Here is a 19,274-nt window from a genome sequence, read left to right as displayed (position 1 = left end):
AGGAGAAGGCTCGTCAGACTAAGTCTCTATCTTAGGAGAAAAATTCGTCAGACTAAGATTTTGATCCTAGGAGAAGGTTCATCAGACTAGGTCTCTATCTTAGGAGAAAAATTTGTCAGACTAAGATTTTGATCCTAGGAGAAGGTTCATCAGACTAGGTCATTTTTGTTTTTTGGTTATCTTAGGAGAAAGATTCATCAGACTAAGATTTTGATCCTAGGAGAAGGTTCGTCAGACTAGGTCTCTATCTTAGGAGAAAAATTCGTCAGACTAAGATTTTGATCCTAGGAGAAGGTTCGTCAGACTAGGTCTTTTTTTTTTTTCTTTAACAACCACTTAGGAGGAAATGCATCTCCTACGGGTGAAACTAAAACGAACTTAGGAGGAAATGCGTCTCCTAGGGGGTAAAACTTAAACTTAGGAGGAAATGCGTCTCCTATGGGTAAAACTTAAACTTAGGAGGAAATGCGTCTCCTATGGGTAAAAGTGAACTTAGGAGGAAATGCGTCTCCTATGGGTAAAACTTAAACTTAGGAGGAAATGCATCTCCTATGGGTGAAACTAAAACAACCTTAGGAGGAAATGCATCTCCTATGGGTAAAACTAAAACAACCTTAGGAGGAAATGCATCTCCTATGGGTAGAACTCTAATGATTTCAAGCTAGGAAGTGCGTCTCCTATTAATGAAACCTTCGCTTTCTTTTTTTTTTTTGAATTATTTACTTACATGTGTTGTCCTCCCTCGAAACTGTTGGGGATTATTTAGACGGGGATGACTTTCCTTTTCTTTTTTTTTTTTTTTTTTATCTTTTTATTCTTTTTGTTTTTCTTTTTATTATTATTTTTTTTTAATTCCTTTTTTGTTTTGTTTTTGCATAGCTTCTTCCTTCAAAGACTACCTCCCTTGATTTACACACCTGTTGGGGGGTAAAATGTTATCAGCTGGGGGTACCTGACTGCCAGAAAATTTTCTAAATGGAAGGAAAATTTTCTGCCCCAGTTTAATAATATCCCTTGTGGCATGCGTTTATGCATCAATGCCATTTCCTTTACCTGTTTCAAATCGAACAAAATTTGTTAGTTTAAAACATGGTGGTTGGCTGTGATACTCCTATTGGGATTGCTTTCCCTTTCTCCTTCATTGCGCTGTGCTCCACGACTTGTTGGGGATGATATTATGTGCTGGGGATAATCCCTTCCTGCTGGGGATATCCCTCTTCTTTTGTGGCATAGCTTGGAAACTGGCATTTCCTCGACCTTTTAGTCTAGTATGGATTTTGCCGAATCATGCTCACTGCTCTCCTTGCTTTGTTCACGGGCCTTGTCTTTGAGGTTTATAACCTTGGTTTTGGCAAGGATATCCCTCTTGACGCTCGTCAATCCTTTTGTCAATTCCCTTTTGCTGGGGATATCTTTATTGACACTGGCCTCGCGCTTGTTCCTTGCTGACTATACCATTTGGATGTACTAGTCAGATCTCATCTTGAAAAGCTGATGGCATATTTGAAGTCATTTCATACTTGTTCTGGCCCGACAGACTCTATTGGGGAATTTTTCTATGAAAGGAGAAAGATAAAAGAAACAAAATAAAAGACAAAGGAAACGAATGACTCTTTTACAAAAGAAACTATAAATAAAAATCTATCAAACGCAAATACCGACTCGAATGGCCATGACATGCGTATGTGGCCTATCCTCTGCCGTCAATCATCTTTTAAGATCTTCAATTGGCGATTCCCCCTCTGACTCTCAATCTTATTCGACTTGTAGCGCCCGAAGGGTTTTCACTATCAAGTCTCTCTCATTTTTGGGTTCTTCTCTCAGCTTTCATCGCCTTATGGTGCCTGTGAAGGTTTTCACCAATAAGACTCTCTCATTTGTATCACTTTCCAGCTGGGGATTTGGAGTGTCGCCGGTATGACTCTTTCTGCTGGAGATTAGAGTCCTTTCTGCTGTGGAACAGAATGTTATGTTCGCCGGTAAGACTCTTCATTTGTCTGACTTGGCATCTTTTGAAGACTGATCGGAAGGTCTTTCTTTGGACCGTAATGTGGGTTTTGGATAGGGCTAGAAAGAAAGGGTATTAAAGGCTCAAAAAATGCATTAATTTTGGGTTATTAATTACAACCTTCGGAATTAGATTTATTTACATCAAACACAACTTTTGCCCCAGTTTCTTGCTTGGGGATATTTTAATTGATTTTTTCATTTTTCAAAACTATGACCGAGCCGTGAAGCGCCTACGTATCCTCTTTGAGGAATCAGGTCAAACGTAGTTCCCAATTCCTCTTTTTCATTTGACTTTCTTTTTTATCAATTTTCTGTTATCATTTCTCTTTTCTTTTTTTCTTTTCTCATTTTCTTTTGTCGTTTTTTCTTTCTCTCTTTTTCTTTTATTCTTCTTTGTCCATTTTGTTGTTTTCTTTTCTTTCTTTTCTCTTACCCGCCATGCGTGCGTATTTTATTCGTTGCTACTAATTCCGAACGAGGGGTATGAAAGAAAATAAATAAGGCTCAAAAGGGGTAACGAAGGATAAAGTGTTTGGGTAGCAGAACAAAATGCCTTCGTCATTCCGGTCTTCAAAACATGCCAAGTGCAAACAACACAATTTAAATTTGTAGTCTCTTCTGATGGTGCTGGACTTGACAATTATATTCAACATCTGTTTGTTCATTTGTCACTTCTAAAGCACCGTTGGGCGACACTCTCATTCTCATTATTATGAACGACCCTCATGCCAATTTAGGCGAATCTTTCTTTAACGGTTTTCTTTGTGTTTAACTTGCCCCAGTTCCACATGACTCGGGCTTCAAATAATCCCAAACCGTTCTTATTTCCTTTGAATGCTTTGATCACCTTCCCAGGGTTTTATGATTAACTTTTAAGATTAGGCCCAAACTGGGTGCATGTCATGTCCCTAGAATCGGCATTGAACGAAATGATAAAAGGACTAAACAAAAAGACGACTGGAACTTAACAAAAGACCGGCTTTGCATTAGACTACCAGCGAAATGGTTTGAATAATAAAACAAACAAAACAACCAAAATAAAATCCTAACACAACCTCGACAAAACTTAAACAAACTGATATGACAAAATGGAAAGATAAGAAGGTTTGACGCAAGAAAATATTCGGATTACAACTCTAAGAATAATCCGGACAACAGAAATGACAACAAAATAAGCCACCACCAGCTTCTCTTTCTTGTTAACCAAGGAACGGAGCGTCCTCCCATTTTATCAAACTTGGCATCGTAGACACTGAGCTTTGCATTAATATTGCAATGACCATTGCCAACTTCAATATCATTACCCTTAGTCAACAAGTTCCCGATAGGATTTGAGTGTTTCTGCCATCAGGCCCAATCCCCGCAGAGTGTGTATCATGAGATGCAAGTGAAGGACTCTGAGTGTCATTGTCCGGCTTACCACAAACCAACCACCTTAACTTTATTTGCGAAACAACCAGGTTAGAATGGACTCAGTCGGTCCTCATTATTAACAACATCTTTTTCTTTTCTTTTCTTTCTTTTTTCATTCTTTTTTTCTTTTCATTTTTCATTTTTTTTTCATTCTTTTTTTTCATTCTCTTTTTTTTTCATTCTCTTTTTTTTTTGCTTCCTTTTTTTGTTGTGGTCGAATCTTATGGAGATTGCCTACGTATCATGACCCCGCATGAATCAGACCTTGCGTAGTTCGGACCAATAAAAGATAAACAATAATGAACATTTTTTCTTTTCACTTTTCATATTAAAACAAACTGGGTTTCAAAGGTTTAAAGATGACCTACCAACTTGAAAATCAAACAACCCGCCTATTTTAATCAAAAGGTTTACAAACTTCAAAAACAAATGGCCAACTTCCTTCTTCCATTTGCTAATTTTAACCAAATGATTTTTTTTTTGCAAACGTGGCCCTTTCCAACTCTCACATGAATTTTGAGGCCGAGGAGGATTATTTTATGACGCTTTACAAACTTGTCCATTCTTTTACGAAAATAACCTTTCGACAACTGAAAGATACTCTAAGGCTATTTCGGCAAGAACGGTTTAAGACGCGGCCGAAGCTGGCTCGGCTTATTATGACAAAATTTGAACGGTATTCACCTGACCGTCGACTCTTTTTTTCAAATTATAATAAAAACTTGGTGTTGCAAAACACGGCCCTTCAGCGTCTCGGGGACGAAGCTTTTTTAAGGCTGTGTGGGTCCATATCTCAAAATGACCCAAAGGTGGTTGTTTATGCCAAGTCAGCCTTCCGGCGTCCCTTTCGGGAACATTCGACTAATTATGACAAAACAGCATCACCTGACTTATTTATAACTCTTTTTTCATCGTTTTTCAAATTAGAAAAGTCAATATTGCAAACACGGCCTTTCAACGTCTCGGGGACGAAGATTTTTAAGGCTGTGGGGGTCAACTGGACCAAGTCTTAAAAATGACCCAAAAGTGGCTGTTTATGCAAAGTCAGCCTTCCGGCGTCCCTTTTGGGAACATTCGGCTATGTCTTGATAAAACAGCGTCACCCGGCTTCTTTATGAAATTTGACATATATATTTTGCTATATTTTTTTTGTAAAAGGGGAAGTTGGACCTCACCCGACTTATTTATGAAAAAAAATCTTGACATGTTTTTTTTTAATTTATTATTATTATTATTATTATTTGTTTTTGGCTTTTTAGCAAAAAGGGGGGGTTGGACCCGATGAGGGTTGCCTACGTATCTCACATCCGGTAAGAATCAAACCCGCGCAGTTCGGGCCAATAAACTATTTTTTAGAAGACCCTTTTCCATTTTCTATTCTTTTTTTTATGGCAAACAAACAAACTATTATTTTTCATTCATAACAAACTAACTAACGTAAAACATAAAACATTCCTTCTTTTTTCATTTGTTTTTCTTATTCTAAAGAAAAAGAAAATGTTTTTTTTTTGGAATTTTTACCTTTAATAAAAGAAATGCTTAAAAAAATTTTTTTTGAATTTTGAATTTTTAAAGAAGAATCAAAATATTTTCGTCTTTTGAATTTATTTATTTTTTGCTTATACATATATTTATTTTGGAGCAAATAATAAAATCACGTTCAACGCCCGACTCTTTTTATTTTTATTTTTTTGCAAAACAAACTATTTTCTTTTCTATATTTTTTTTAAAAAAAAAACAAGACGGAACAATGATGATTTTTTTCCTCTATTTTTCCTTTGCTTTTAATATAACAAACTAATAAGGCATTTTTTCATTTTCTCAAAATTTCGGCAGAGTTTCGATACTACTTGGACATTGGTTTTTTCCTTCTAAAAATAAGTAGCTATATCTCTACACTACCATTTTCTCATCTTTTCACGATTTTCTAATTTGTGGAAAATGATGACAACATACAAAATCTTTTTGAATTTTCCAATGCTCTTTTCTATTTATTATTATTTTGTTATTATTTTCAAAAATGTGGCATGGGGGACATGGGGGATTCCAAGACTTCTTGGATTCCACAAATGTTCCCCATGTGCTTTTCCCAAAAATGAAGCGTGGGGGACATGTGGAATCCCAAGACTTCTTGGATTCCACAAATGGTCCCCATGTGTTTTTCCCAAAAATGAAGCATGGGGGACATAATGGATTTCAAGACTTCTTGGATTCCACAAATGTTCCCCATGTGTTTTTCCCAAAAATGAAGCGTGGGGGACATGTGGAATAACAAGGCTTCTTGAATTCCACAATGTTCCCCATGTGCTTAATTAACATAATAGCATGCTTATAAAAAATAACGCAACTTTCTTATTTAACGTGATCAGCATGATAAGGAGTATCATTTGTCCGCAAATATCATTGGTCCGCCAAATGACCCATTCACCCTTGCATAAATACAACATGTAGCACATAGGATGTCAAAGATGGTCTATTATTTTCAGGTTGCTTGTCCTAGACGGACCCAACCCCTGTGTTGAGTCCCCTAAGTCAAATGCACATGATGCAAATAAACGTTCCTACTAGGGATCCGGCATGTGGCTTTGTTATACTAAGTTCATAACCTGGGTATTTGTTCTAGACCTGGCTTACCCGAGCGGACAACTCGAGCCGAGGATGGGAGCTGTGTACCAGTAACCAAAAGGCCATCCGATTTTGCAACTCCTCCGAATCCTCGTTCTATTTTGGTATATGACACTAACAGAAAGAAGCCACGACCAGCGTGCACTCCTCAAGAGAGAGAAGAGAGGGGTTTCGGCACAGTTTATATATACAGTCCAAATAATATCAAAGCAGTAAAAGCAGCACTTAGCACATTAGACTCAAACACGTAAAAATCAGATAATAAATAAAGCCAAATAATAACAATTATTCTAAGCTCGAATTCTTAACCCTGAACCAGTGGTTCTGGGTGATTATCCCCAGCAGAGTCGCCAGAGCTGTCACACCTCCTTTTTCCGCACCCGCGGGGGCGCAAGGGGAGTTTTTTCCAATTAAAGGACAATCGAAACGGGATTGGTTTAATTATTTCAGAGTCGCCACTTGGAAGATTTAGGGTGTCCCAAGTCACCAATTTTAATCCCGAATCGAGGAAATGAATGACTCTATATTACAGTGTGCGTACCAGAAATCCAGATAAGGAATTCTGTTAACCCGGGAGAAAGTGTTAGGCATTCCCGAGTTCCGTGGTTCTAGCACGGTCGCTCAACTGTTATATTCGGCTTATTTATCTGATTTTTAATATAATGTGAACTTATGTGCAAATTTTAACTTTTAACCGCTTTATTATTATTGTTTTTACAAGAATGTGAACATCGCTTAAAACACGTCTTGGACTGCGTCACTTGAAACGCACCCACAATCCGGAACGCATTTTATTTGATGTTTTGAGATTTGGATTTGGGTCACATGAAATGCACACCCGAGTTTAAGAAAATAGATTATTAAACACGCGCCTAAAGAGACTATCGTGTTATTATTTTGGGAAGGCCGTGAAATTCGCTAAACGGCCCTCCTGAATTCTAAGTAATTTAAAACAAGTATTTACTGAGGGCCCCACAATTTGTATTTTTATTCGGCGAGGCTCATCTCATTCTTATTTTTGAAGGAATTTGCAACGTCGTGGAAATGCGTCTCAGACCACGTCACAATCAATGTACCCGTGATTAGAAGACACATTTTGATTTCGTTGAGATTTGGATTTGGGTCACATAAATGTGCACCCGAGTTTAGGGAGATAACATTATTAAAGGCGCGCCTAAAGCAACTAGCGCATTATTATTTTGGGGTAGGGCCGTGAAATTTACTAAACGGCCCGTCCCGGAATCTAAGTATTTAATACATATATTTTGCGAGGGCTCCGCAATTTGTACATTTTTTATGTGGCAAAACTCGTCTCGTTTTTATTATTTGAGGGCAAACTTAAGGCAACTACGATTTTCTACCAATGAAATCATCCGAGGTTAAACAAAAAAACAACGATTCTAACAGGTAATAATATCCAGGGTAAAAATGAAAAATAGAATAACCTCGTTCATATGCTCACATTTACTTTAAGCATGCAGTAACTAAACATAGAATAAACATTTTTAACACAACAACAAAAATTGCATTGTTGACATTCATAAATATCGAATATTCTCATTTATTGCCTTGAACCATAATATGCAAAATGAATGAAATGAAACAAAGGACGAAGAACACCAACCTTCGAACCTCGACAATCCTAGAACGACAAACAGTGCTTCCTACGGAACTTGAACCGGACCTCACTCGACGAGGAATAATGATGAAACCTCGGACAAACACCTCGACGTACCGGACCTCGACGACCCAAAGTCGACCTCGACGGAAAACAGAAAACTCGGCAAGGCAGGATCGCGGCAACCCACAACTGCTCGCGAAAGACGGAACAACGTCGACAGCAGTAAGGTCGACGCGGGGGGGGGGGGCTACTGACGGACCTGTTTGGTGGTGGGATTACTGGTTGACGGGGGTGGTGTTTAGTGGTGTTGTTTGGACGATAGGGAGTAGGAGCTCGTAGGGTTTTGGGTGGTTTGTTGCCGGTGGTGATGGAGTAGGGTTTGTTAGGGCTGGGGGGTGCGACTGGTTATGGCATGGGGTCGACGGGTAGGTACGGGTGAAGCAGGAGGCGGAAGCAGTTGTGACGGGCAGCTGGGACGGCGGTGCAATAGCTGGGGTCGCCGGATTTAATGGAGGATTGACGGATTGGTTCATGTGAGAAGGATGAAGCGCAATGGGGTTTGAGCCACCATTTTCGTGTGGATGGAGCTGTTTTTACGACTAGTTTGAGGGAACTAGGAAGAGGATGAGTGGTCGTGAGGGGGCGGTGACGGGTGGTGGAACGGTGGTGTTTTTTTTTGTTAGGGTTCCGGTCTTCTTCCAAACGAGGAAGAAGATGAATAGTGATGACGAGGGGGGGGGGAACTGGTGGTGATGGTTGAGCTGGGAGGAGGAGGGTGGTCCGACGTTGGTTTTTTGTTTTCACAGTAGGGTTTTTGCCTATTTTTGTTCTTCTTCTTTTAGGAAGAAGACGGAGGAACAGTGGCCAGCCTCAAATTTTTCAAAAAAATCAAAAGTCCCCCCTTTTCCATTTTTCTGTCCGTGTATATTAGCCCATTTGTCCAGAAAAATGAGCCCCACGCGTGGTGGGGTTCGAGACTTATGTCCCCCACGCGTGGTGGGGTTCCCCATGTGTCCTGGACTCGGTTTATTATGGGCTAGGTCCGAAAATTAGTCCTAAAACCGGGTAGTTTGAACCCGAATATTATTCTTTTGCCCGGACCCGAGAAATAGGAACACGACGTTGCTTAACTAGTCCTATATAAGCAAAATAGCTACTAAAATAAGACTAATTTAAAACAAAAACTATATTATTATTTTTTTAATATTTTTCAAGATTTAAAATAGCTACAAAATATTAATAAAACTATTTTTTTGTAATTTTCGTTTTTTTAAATATTAAGATAAAATATGAGGTAATATTTTTTTGTATTTTTCAAAGTTAAAATGACTATAAAACCTTAATAGAACTATATTTTTTTTGTAATTTTCGAAATTATATAAAGTACAAAAATAAAGTGCAATTTTTGTATTTTTCAAGTTTATGAGAGATACATAAACTAAAATTTATATATATATTTTTTTTTTAAAATTTTTCTTTTTGCAACGAAATAAAGTAAAAATAGTTAAAATAGCTATACTAGACCCAATTTCACATATTCACGCTAAAAATGTGAAAATTCTCGGGGAGGGTCAAAAATCACGTGCTTACAGTGACTATGGCACGGGAACCATACCCATAGTCCCAATAATTTATTTAATTAACGCGCCTAAAGCAAACTACGATGTTCATGATTGTTTTCCTAAGTTTCGGATTATCGTGAGGCTTAAGAGTTATACATTCTTCTAACTTAACACCATTTATGGCCTATTTTTATTCCTCGCCTAGAAAGAAATAACTCTAATTTTTCCATCTATCCAATTTAATAACTTACTTAAATCACCACTTCAACATGCTAAAATTAAGGCAACATAATATAACCATATAAGTAAGAAAACTAAATCAAAGTCCATAACGTATTTAACAGTAATCGTCCAACCAAACTTACATGTATTCAACTGAATTAATCGTTAAAATCAATATGTAACCCAAATAATACGCAATCAGTACACAATTAATACGAAAGAGATCAAGTATTTTCCATAGAGCAAATGGAATCCTTCACGAGCAAATAGAAATACTGATATATCAAAGTAAATGTATACTTAAAATGTAAACAAATACTGAAAAAAATGGATTCGAATGGACCTTTATATTGATGAATAAAGCTGAAAATTTGCAACTCAATCCGAATAACAAATCAACAATCGTTGGACTGAAACGCCGAAATTGCGAACCGGAACCTCGAATCGGCACCGAAACTCAAACTAGGAATGGACTTGGAGGGAAAGTGTTACCAATTGAAATGACCACTGTACTTTTAGGATGAAGGAAAGGGACTTGACGCTGGCAGCTGGATTGATCTTTTTTGAAGAACACTTCAATGGTGTTACAGATCTAACAGAAAATCATATGTTGCGACTAAATGGAGAAAGGAAGAAACCAACTAGAAGCTAAGTGTATCCTTAATTAGGTGAAGTAAAAGAGAGTATTAGATTTTAGTTTACTCATTTTTGTCCCTAATTGATTGAGAAGAATACAACTTTTGCTCTCCGTTTTTCCTTTTCAATCGTCCACACTTTACTGTATTCCCCAAGTTGTAGTTCCTTTTTTTATGAGAGCTCGGTCCGGCTCTCTTTAGAAATTGTTTGGCTGTCGTTTTTTCTCTTAGCTTAAGAGATTAAAAAGGTAGGTTAGGGTCTAGTTATAATTGGGTTTAAATATGGGTGTAAGAATTGACATGGGCCATTAGATTGGAGGGGAATCGATGACTAAGATTAAATCTTGCATTTTAAGTGAAGAGTGGGCTAATGAATTGAGAAGAAATGACATTTGTTTTGTTGTGCCACTAAAATCGGAAAATGAGCTCCCAATTGGCCCAAATTCAATTCTTTCTTATTGAACAAAAATAAAAATAAAAATACTACCAAAATATACTAATTAATAAGAGAAGAAATATTATAAAACTATTTTTGTGTTTTTAAACTTATGTTATTAAAATTAAAAATTGACTGAAATCCTATTAAAATAAAAATAATAAATATTTTTAAAATACTACTTTTAAAAATTGTGCGGGTCAAAAATTGCGTGCTTACAAATGTAACTCCAAAAGGCACTTATAGAAAATTATTAAGAGATTGTCGTGTTAATTGAAAGCTAATTTCTCTAACCTTACCCTTACTTTATATTACCAAAATGTAAGTGATGAACTAATCAATTTATATAGGTAGTGACTTGATTTGATACGTTCGTCAAATAACCCGTGTACTGACAAGATTTATTCTTCAAAAACTATTAGTTAGTTACGAACTCATTTGTTTTTCATAAAATAATAGTTAGTCATGAATTGATTTGCTTTTCTATTATTTACTCTTGTCGGAATACATACTTGTAGTTGTATACTACTGCATATAACATATTAAAGCTTGATTTATGCTGAGTGCCAAGCTTATTTCTGTTCCAATGCTTAATATATAGTTGGGGGATTCCTACAACCTTATTCTTAATGTAAAGCTTCAGAAATATGTTTATAGACGAGCACTCGCATATAAAGCAAAAGACAAGATGTTTTGAGTTGTGAAATAATCGTAGCTACCAGCTGTCGTATACCATATAATCTCTGGGAAGAAATCTATTAATATGGAAAAGGAGAGGCAAACCAATAATACAGCTCCAAGTGTCAATCCGGGAGATCGACACGTGTTAATGTTTAAGACAACACTCCAATAAGATTGGAGATTCAAAAAAATTACAAAATAAAAAAATAATTTGCAGCTTTTAAACCAAAAATATGTTTCAGTTAATTCCCTTAAGATCCCACGTTAATTTGTACCAATACAAAGCATTGATATGTTTCAGTCATTTCCCTAAGACTTCACGTTTGTGTAGCCATCTCAGCCCCAGTTTTTTGGGCTCCCATGTTTCTTCATCCATGATCATCTATTCAAATTTTTGGACTCCCACGTTTCTTACTCCATAACTTAGAAACTGTCTAATAATGTCTCAAATATATGCTCCCTCTTCTATTTTCTTTTCTATTCTCTACTCCCTTTTTTCCTCTACTCAAAATATAGAAGTTTGCAAATATGGCTACAACACTTCATGAAATCTATCAAATTTCAAGCAACTCAATGCAATGGAATCTCAAAGTTAGAGTCGTTCGAATGTAGGAAATGCCGAATCGTTTCAATCCTGAAAAAACATATCCGATTGAGTTGATTTTACAAGATGCAAAGGTAACATATTCAACTTCACATAGTTCTAAAGTTTTTCTTCTTTTCTGGTTTTATGGATAAATTTTTCACAACACAAAGTAGTAATTGTGAAAAATTATATGTAACTCAGTACTCTATTTGTGTTAAAGTTATATTCACAACAGTACTCTATTACTGTTGTATTGGTTTTACTTTTGAGCTTTTTCCTCTTCTGTTGTTTCCTCTTCAGCATCTTCTATTTCACTGGCTAACTTCACCAGATCTTGGATGAGAATTTTTCTCTCCTGTTACAATATATACCAACTAACAGTTAATACTTTGTGGGAGAAATGATATTATTAAGGATATCGATCATAGACAAATAATATAGCATCCTCTGCCCAATTTTTTTGCAACATCTTCTATTCTGGGACATTTGACATTTTTAAAATAACACAGCAATAATTTAAAATAATATTCGCAAGTTTGTTATTAAGATGGTTAGGACGTACATAACGAAACTTGACTCACATATGAAACGATTATGTGCGATTTACGTTTCTGTTTCTACATATATGCAATTAATTAGCAATATGATACATCCTAATAATGAAACTATTTTTTTAGGGTGATCGTATCCAGGCCTCGATTGGGAAGTATGTAATTAAGTTTTTTCAGACCAAGATACAGGAACTCAGCTTATATCGCATGAACTACTTTGTTGTCAGACCAAACAACTTAAATTTAAAGAATACGATACATAATTTGAGGCTGACATTTACACAAAGGACAACAGTTGAGGAAATAATTGATTCTTCACTTCCTATGAATATCTTTAACTTTCGTCCTTTTGATCAGCTAACAAATCAGAATGATGTCGATGAGGCAGAACTAATCTGTAATTCTTCTCTTCCATTATTATCACGTTTTACAAAATTGTCTAACTAACTTTTATATTTGTAGATGTTATTGGTCAGATTGTGATATATGAAGATGTTAAGACCCACAAACAAGGAGATAACAATAGTGTCTTTCTCAATGTTACACTCGAAGATGATCAGTAAGTTATTTACTGATACAAACTATACTTTTACAGCTTAATTGTTTATACTATTTTGTTAATTAACGATTACCGTGAAACTTATAGGAAGAACAAGATTACGGCAACGTTATGGAGTGAACTTGTGGATCAAATTCAGCCTCACTAAAATGGAGCTATAGACGAACCTTTGATTGTTGTTTTACAATTTATGAAACCTCAAAAATTTCGAGGTTTACCAACTTTATTCCTATATTTAAAATTTAGTATAAAAAAATAATATAATTTATAATTTTTGATTTATCTTATCTACAGGTAACTACTCAGTGCGTAGTTGTTGGTACTCTACAAAACTTTGGATTAATTCTACTCTGCCGCAGTATGTTGAGTTTAAATCTAGGTTTGTAAAGGGTGTAATTTCTTTTTCCCTGTCTACTTACATAATGTTACTAAGATTTATCACTTTTACCACGTTGCGATTTATGCAGATTAGTTGCAACATGTCAAGCTAACTGTGAGCGGATTACTCAAACAAGCTCTCAACAAAGTTATTCTGTCAGAGATGAGTTAGCCAAAGGAATTGTATTGTTTAAAACTATTACGGATTTAGTTCAGTGTACAGAACTGAGTTAAATTTAGTATTCAAGTTATATTTACTTTATGTTTTCCCAGTTTAACTTAGAACAATATTTTTGTTCTTAAATAGCAATGTACCTACTGAATTGCTGTAAAAGTGGTGAATTTGGAACTACAACGAGGATGGTCATACTTGACATGCAACAAGTGCACTAAAAAGGTTGAAAAAATTGGGAACAAATTTTTTTGTAAGAAATGCAATGAAGAACAATGTTCTGTTGGTCACATGTAATTTTCATATCATATGATTTTAAAATATATAAAAAGAAAATGCACAACATTAAAAAAATTGGACTTGCAAGTATCGACTTCAAGTTTGTGTTATTGATGGAACCTCTTTTATCTCATTATTGCTTTGGAATCGCGAAGCTATGCAGATTATAGGAAAGTCCGCAAAAGAATTGAAGCAAGGATTAGTTGAGGTATACTAATCAACTTAATTTAGTTGTCAATTATAACTTTTCTAACCTATGAAATTTGGTGTAGGCTTCTATTGTGGATGACGACCGTTCTTATCCAAGTGAACTGGATGATATTCTTTATAAAAGATTCATGTTTAAGGTTATTGTGAAGCCATCCAATATTAAAAAAAAAGACCAAGTCTATATTGTTGTGAAGATAACTGATGATTGCAATCTCTTAAATGAATACTGCCACTCTTCACTCAAAGACACATTTAGTATAAATATCTTCTTAGCAAATTCCAAATACATTAACGACAATTAAATTAAGTTGTCTATCAATATGTTACCTTCATAAATTAATGTTTATTTTATGATACTTTTCATTGTAACAGGAATCAGAGATTCCTGAGGGACAAAGTTCAGGTGGAGTGAAGCTATTTGGGGTAATCATCCAAAAATTAATAGTGTTTATTAGTTATTTAGTTTTTAAGAAATAGTAAAAATTATACAATCAAGACCTTTACCGCTCTCCAACTGCTTCTACACTTTTTCTATTTTTATAGGATTTTATGGCCGAAAGTCAAATTACGTCTACTTCACAAACTCCCATCAAAAAGGGCATATCAGAAAGTGGATCATCTGTGGTAGAAGATGGTGATGATTGGAAAGCAAAAGTATCTCCTTTGAAGACGTATGACAAGAGAACTAGACCTCCAATAAGGCATCCAGAGTAGTAGCAGATAACGACCTTAATTGTCAACTTTCTAGCAACAAGGTTCGAAAAGGAATTAAAAAAGTAAAGAATCCATAATTAGCGGTACTGGAATGACTTTACCTTTAAATTTTATTTTTCCTTATCTAAGTAGGTTTTGAAAGGAAGTACTGATAGTCGACAATCATTTCTTAGTTTTCTCTTTCAGTTATTTTTTTCTGAATATGTTAGTTATTTGAACTAATCGAATATTGAATATATTTGTTGGTGAAGTCAAGATTTCAATTCAACCTTTCAATATTTGTACGATACATATTCGATAGTCGTTAGCTCATACTTGGGACTGTCCGTGAAACTTTAAAAATTTGTTGCATATTCTGTTACATAGCTAAGTATTGCAGTCGCTAAGAAACAACTTTATAGGTTGGTTTTTTTGGATTTAATAGATGAGTTTTTGGTGCCTTGTGAACTGCTTTTATGCAGTTTCAAGTGATTATTTACATGGCTATTCTTTATTTATTATCGTGGTGGGTCGATGGAGTTTAAGGGTGGTTTTAATGGAAGTTTAGAGGTGATTCATGGTTGGTCTGCAGCAACTATGGTGGTTTTAGAGCTGCATTTTTAAGGGGTTCAGGTGACCTTTCGGATTTATTTTGTGTGGAGATTTTCGCTGCGTTTTTTTCATGGTTGATTTGACAAAATCTTTACAAAGTTGCTGCATATTTTGTTAAACAACTAAGTGTTGCAGTTGCTAAGAAGCAAATTTATAGGTTGTCGTGTTGTATCGATGGAGTTTAAGTGTGATTTTAATGGAGGTTTATAGGTGATTCATAGGTGGTTTCCAGCAACTATGGTGGCTTTAGATCTGCATTTTTAAGAGGTTTAGGTGACCTTTCTGACTATTTTTTTTTTGTGCAGATTTTCGCTGCGTTTTTCTTTTGATTTTCATGGTTGATTTGACAACAACTATGGTAATTGGAACTCTATGTATTTAATGATCGGAGCAAGTTAAGAAGATAGCAAAGATATTTACATTTGCATTACTTAAACATATTTACATGCATTACCATATGCTCTAATTCACATGGAAAATGGAAAATATCGTGACAGCTTCACAATCCCAAGCAACTTAACTTTTGTTTGTAGTTTGCCCAACTAACCTCTGCTTTGCTAATTTGAGAATAAGCCAACTCTTTCTTTAAATCAAGAAATTCTGCTTCCATTTCTTTCTATGCAACTAACTTAGCAGATAATGTATTTTTCAGATTCAATCCTTCTTCCTGAATGGCTCTCTTTTTCATCTCTGCTTCGTTTAGGCTTTCCTTCAACTCTAAAATTTGACTTATGATGAATTCGTAGACGTATCAAGTTCATTGAGATGTTGTTTCAGATCATTATAACGGTCCTAACCTTTAATGAGCTCGTCCATCAGGATTACCTCATTTAAGTCCCTTTTACCTCATTAAATCCCTTTTATCATGTTTGTATTATATTTTACAGAAAGTGAGTGTGTCTACAGATACCTGATTGAGCTTCATGAGACCATAGGATGTCTAGAATCACTTATTCTTTTGAATCTCAGAAATTGCAAAAATTTGTAGAGACTTATTCACTAATTTTGGCTCATTGTTATTGTTTTGTGACTTGGTAAGTATATGTCTAATTTCAGAAAAGCAGAATTTGTGCAAATACTTCGACGTCTAAGCATTAGGTTCTCTAGAGGAAGCACAAAATACAAGGGAGCGACGATGCACAAATATGGACAATGGGAAGCTCAGTTTTTGCACTTTCTCAGTAAGAAGTAACTAACCGCTTATATCACTATAGCTTAGGAATGTCATAATATCAGTGACATAACTGTTAAAAAGCTTGCTTGATATATTATCATATTATTATACATATTTTATAAAGAAGAAAGAATATCGTGTAATTGCATATATGTTGTTGTATATCTATCTAGGACTGCTTGACAATGAGATGGAAGCTGCAATGTCTAATGACCCTAACTTGACTCTCCCACTCCCTTTTCTGTTATGTCGTTTTTGGACCAGGGCGTACGATAAGACTGCTATAAAGTGCAACAGAAGGAAGGCAATTACTAATTTTGAATTGACCACATATGAAGGGGAATTAAGTTCAGATGTCGATAATAGAGGTAATATACTAAGGCTTTACCACAAAATTTTACTACTTTATGATTTTTTACCCTTTTTAGTTATGTAATTATCATGTTTAACAATATGTTTTTTCCATTTGTGTTAGGCTGCCTTCGTAATCTATTGAACTAGGGAATAGCCCCATCTATTTTAGCTAATGATCAGAATGACATCACATGAAAAATGAAAACTCTAACAAAGGAACATTGATAAATTTTTTTTATTAGTTACACATCCTTTAGCAAATTTTTAGGAACTTAATTCCCTTTGGTAAAGTTCCAAATCGATTACTAACATCCGATGATTGTGCTATAACCGAGCTTTGGTTACTTGACCTGTAGCACCAGGTGTTCATCAGTTTAATACAAAAAGTCATGAAACAAAGAGAAATAGCTTGACGCTAAAGTGAAATAAAAATGATATTACAGCAAGAACTGAATATGCCCTTTGAAAGTACTCATGAAGGTCTATCGTAAATGAATCAACAACTCTTGTGTTAGATTCATATGATACCACATATTTACTATGGTGGTATACAACTCACTGTCTGGAAGGCTGTAGGATGAACAGACACATAGGATTTCTGTAGGAAAGACACATGAAGTGGGAAACTTTACCTATACTGCTTTCATTTATGGGTATTGTAAAATGGAAAAATTTGATGCTTCTTATGAATTCTTGCGTATAGTGAATGACAGTAAATTGTACACTAACATAGGCCTTTTCATGGTTACTATTGTTTATCATTTAAAGTTCTTATGCTATGATTTGTAAGCTTTAGTATTCTGTTTTTGCTGTACTATATATGCTTTTTCATATATTGTAATTTAGCATATGACTTGGTGTTTTGACTTGTATGGTCCTCTTACGATTGTGTAAATAATTTGTTGAATCTTCATCTTCACTTTTACCTTCCGCTTTTCTTTTCTTGGGAGAATAAACAGTGTCGTAAAAGTAAACTTTATAGACTAGAAAAATAGCTTGACAATATTACATGGTTCCATTTTGTTGGTATCTGAATGTGTAATCTGGCAAATCTCCCTGGGATTTTTCAGTCAAACATTTTTTTTTATTTTTAAATTATCTATCTATATTTGCAGGCAATCACTTTATTTAAATGGTACAGTTGCAGAAAGATGGACTAGCAATCATCCTTTCACTTTTCATTGGTTGCTTCTAGGTATGACATAGTAGTTAGAATAAGTTTTATTAGTAAATATATAATCGAATTATTTGAATTAAAAATCAAACTGTTATGGTGTTAAATTTTAATATTAGTTTCATGGCATAATTCAGAATGAACACATTTGTTTGGAATAAAGCTGACACATGAGAGGGACTAAAAGAAAATAAATTTTTGCAAATTTTATATCTCCGAAATTCTATAAAATACATACACTCTCTTAATCAGTTAAATAAGGACACATTATAAATATAAAGTGTTTAGCAATATAGTTATTTGATATAGAAATATCAAATCCTTTCAAACAGAAACATAGCTATTTGAAAGTGTTTGGCTACTTTATATTTATATTGTTATTTCCCAAGGAATGCTGATGTTTAGAATGTTCACTCAGTTCCACAATTTCATGGAGGCATATATGACTCGCAGTAAGAAAATAAGTGACTAAATACTATTCTTTCAGCGTACTATTCTTTCAGCGTTGGTTGATCATATCCTTGATGAAGAAAGGACTGGAAAGACAATTGCAAAATATTGGATGGTTTACTGGAGATTCATCTTCTCCAGTAAATCACATCTATTCTTTAATATCGGATAGACTCCATATGCTACTAGCAGCTTTTGTGGTTACAAGATTATGACCAGACTATTGCCTCCAATAGAGCAGACTATAATGAAGTAGTTCTTATCCAATTCAACCCTGATATTTGAGGTATTTAATAATTCTATTGATGGTAATTCCAGTAAGTTGGTCGATTTATTTGATCAATTAATGTAGAAGCATACTTTAACTCCTTATGGATTAGTAGGAGTATTTATTTGGTCTCTCTTTAAAAAAAAAATTTGTTGTCGGGCAACTTATTAAAAGGAAGTAGCAAGCCGTTGGATATATTAGCAAAGTTAGATGAGTTAGATAGTTTTTCGCCTTACGAAGAAATTAAACTTTTTTTAGGTTGATTCTTCTTCTTCTTCTGCTAAGTTTTTAACTCATAATGAGGAACAACCATTTTACCGATCAAAAACAAGACCAAATATTTCACGCTCAAGCCCATTTTTAACAAGTCACTTGGGATTGGTAGTCCTTGCCAACAATAATATAGAGACAGCCCGTTGAAATTCATCTATTTATTTTTCGTTTTAATTGTTTTGATTGCGATACTAAATTTAATCTGCAATATATATATATATATATATATATATATATATATATATATATATATATATCTTTTCACTTTTTTTTTGAATCGATACGTATACTAGTAAGAGAAGAAAGGGGCAATGGGCCATGAATTACCAGCTAGTA

The 19,274-nt window shown here is 34.9% G+C and overlaps 1 long non-coding RNA gene across 2 annotated transcripts; it reads left to right on the top strand.

The window, feature by feature from the left end:
• The first annotated feature begins 14,720 nt into the window (after positions 1 to 14,720).
• LOC107810762 (uncharacterized) lies at positions 14,721 to 19,081 on the top strand. Of its 2 annotated transcripts, none has more exons than XR_001653716.2 (5): positions 14,721 to 15,603; positions 16,302 to 16,433; positions 16,684 to 16,787; positions 17,889 to 17,968; positions 18,435 to 19,081. It is a non-coding gene; the product is annotated as an uncharacterized LOC107810762 (long non-coding RNA). The 2 variants fall into 2 exon arrangements; XR_001653717.2 differs by having other exon boundaries at positions 14,725 to 15,603; positions 16,302 to 16,426; positions 18,435 to 19,079.
• The last annotated feature ends 193 nt before the right edge of the window (positions 19,082 to 19,274 follow it).

This window comes from Nicotiana tabacum, chromosome 3, assembly GCF_000715075.1.
Source record: "Nicotiana tabacum cultivar K326 chromosome 3, ASM71507v2, whole genome shotgun sequence".
Lineage (NCBI taxonomy): Eukaryota > Viridiplantae > Streptophyta > Magnoliopsida > Solanales > Solanaceae > Nicotiana > Nicotiana tabacum.
Note: the sequence above shows the minus strand (reverse complement) of the source record. Positions and strands in the feature narration are given on the sequence as shown.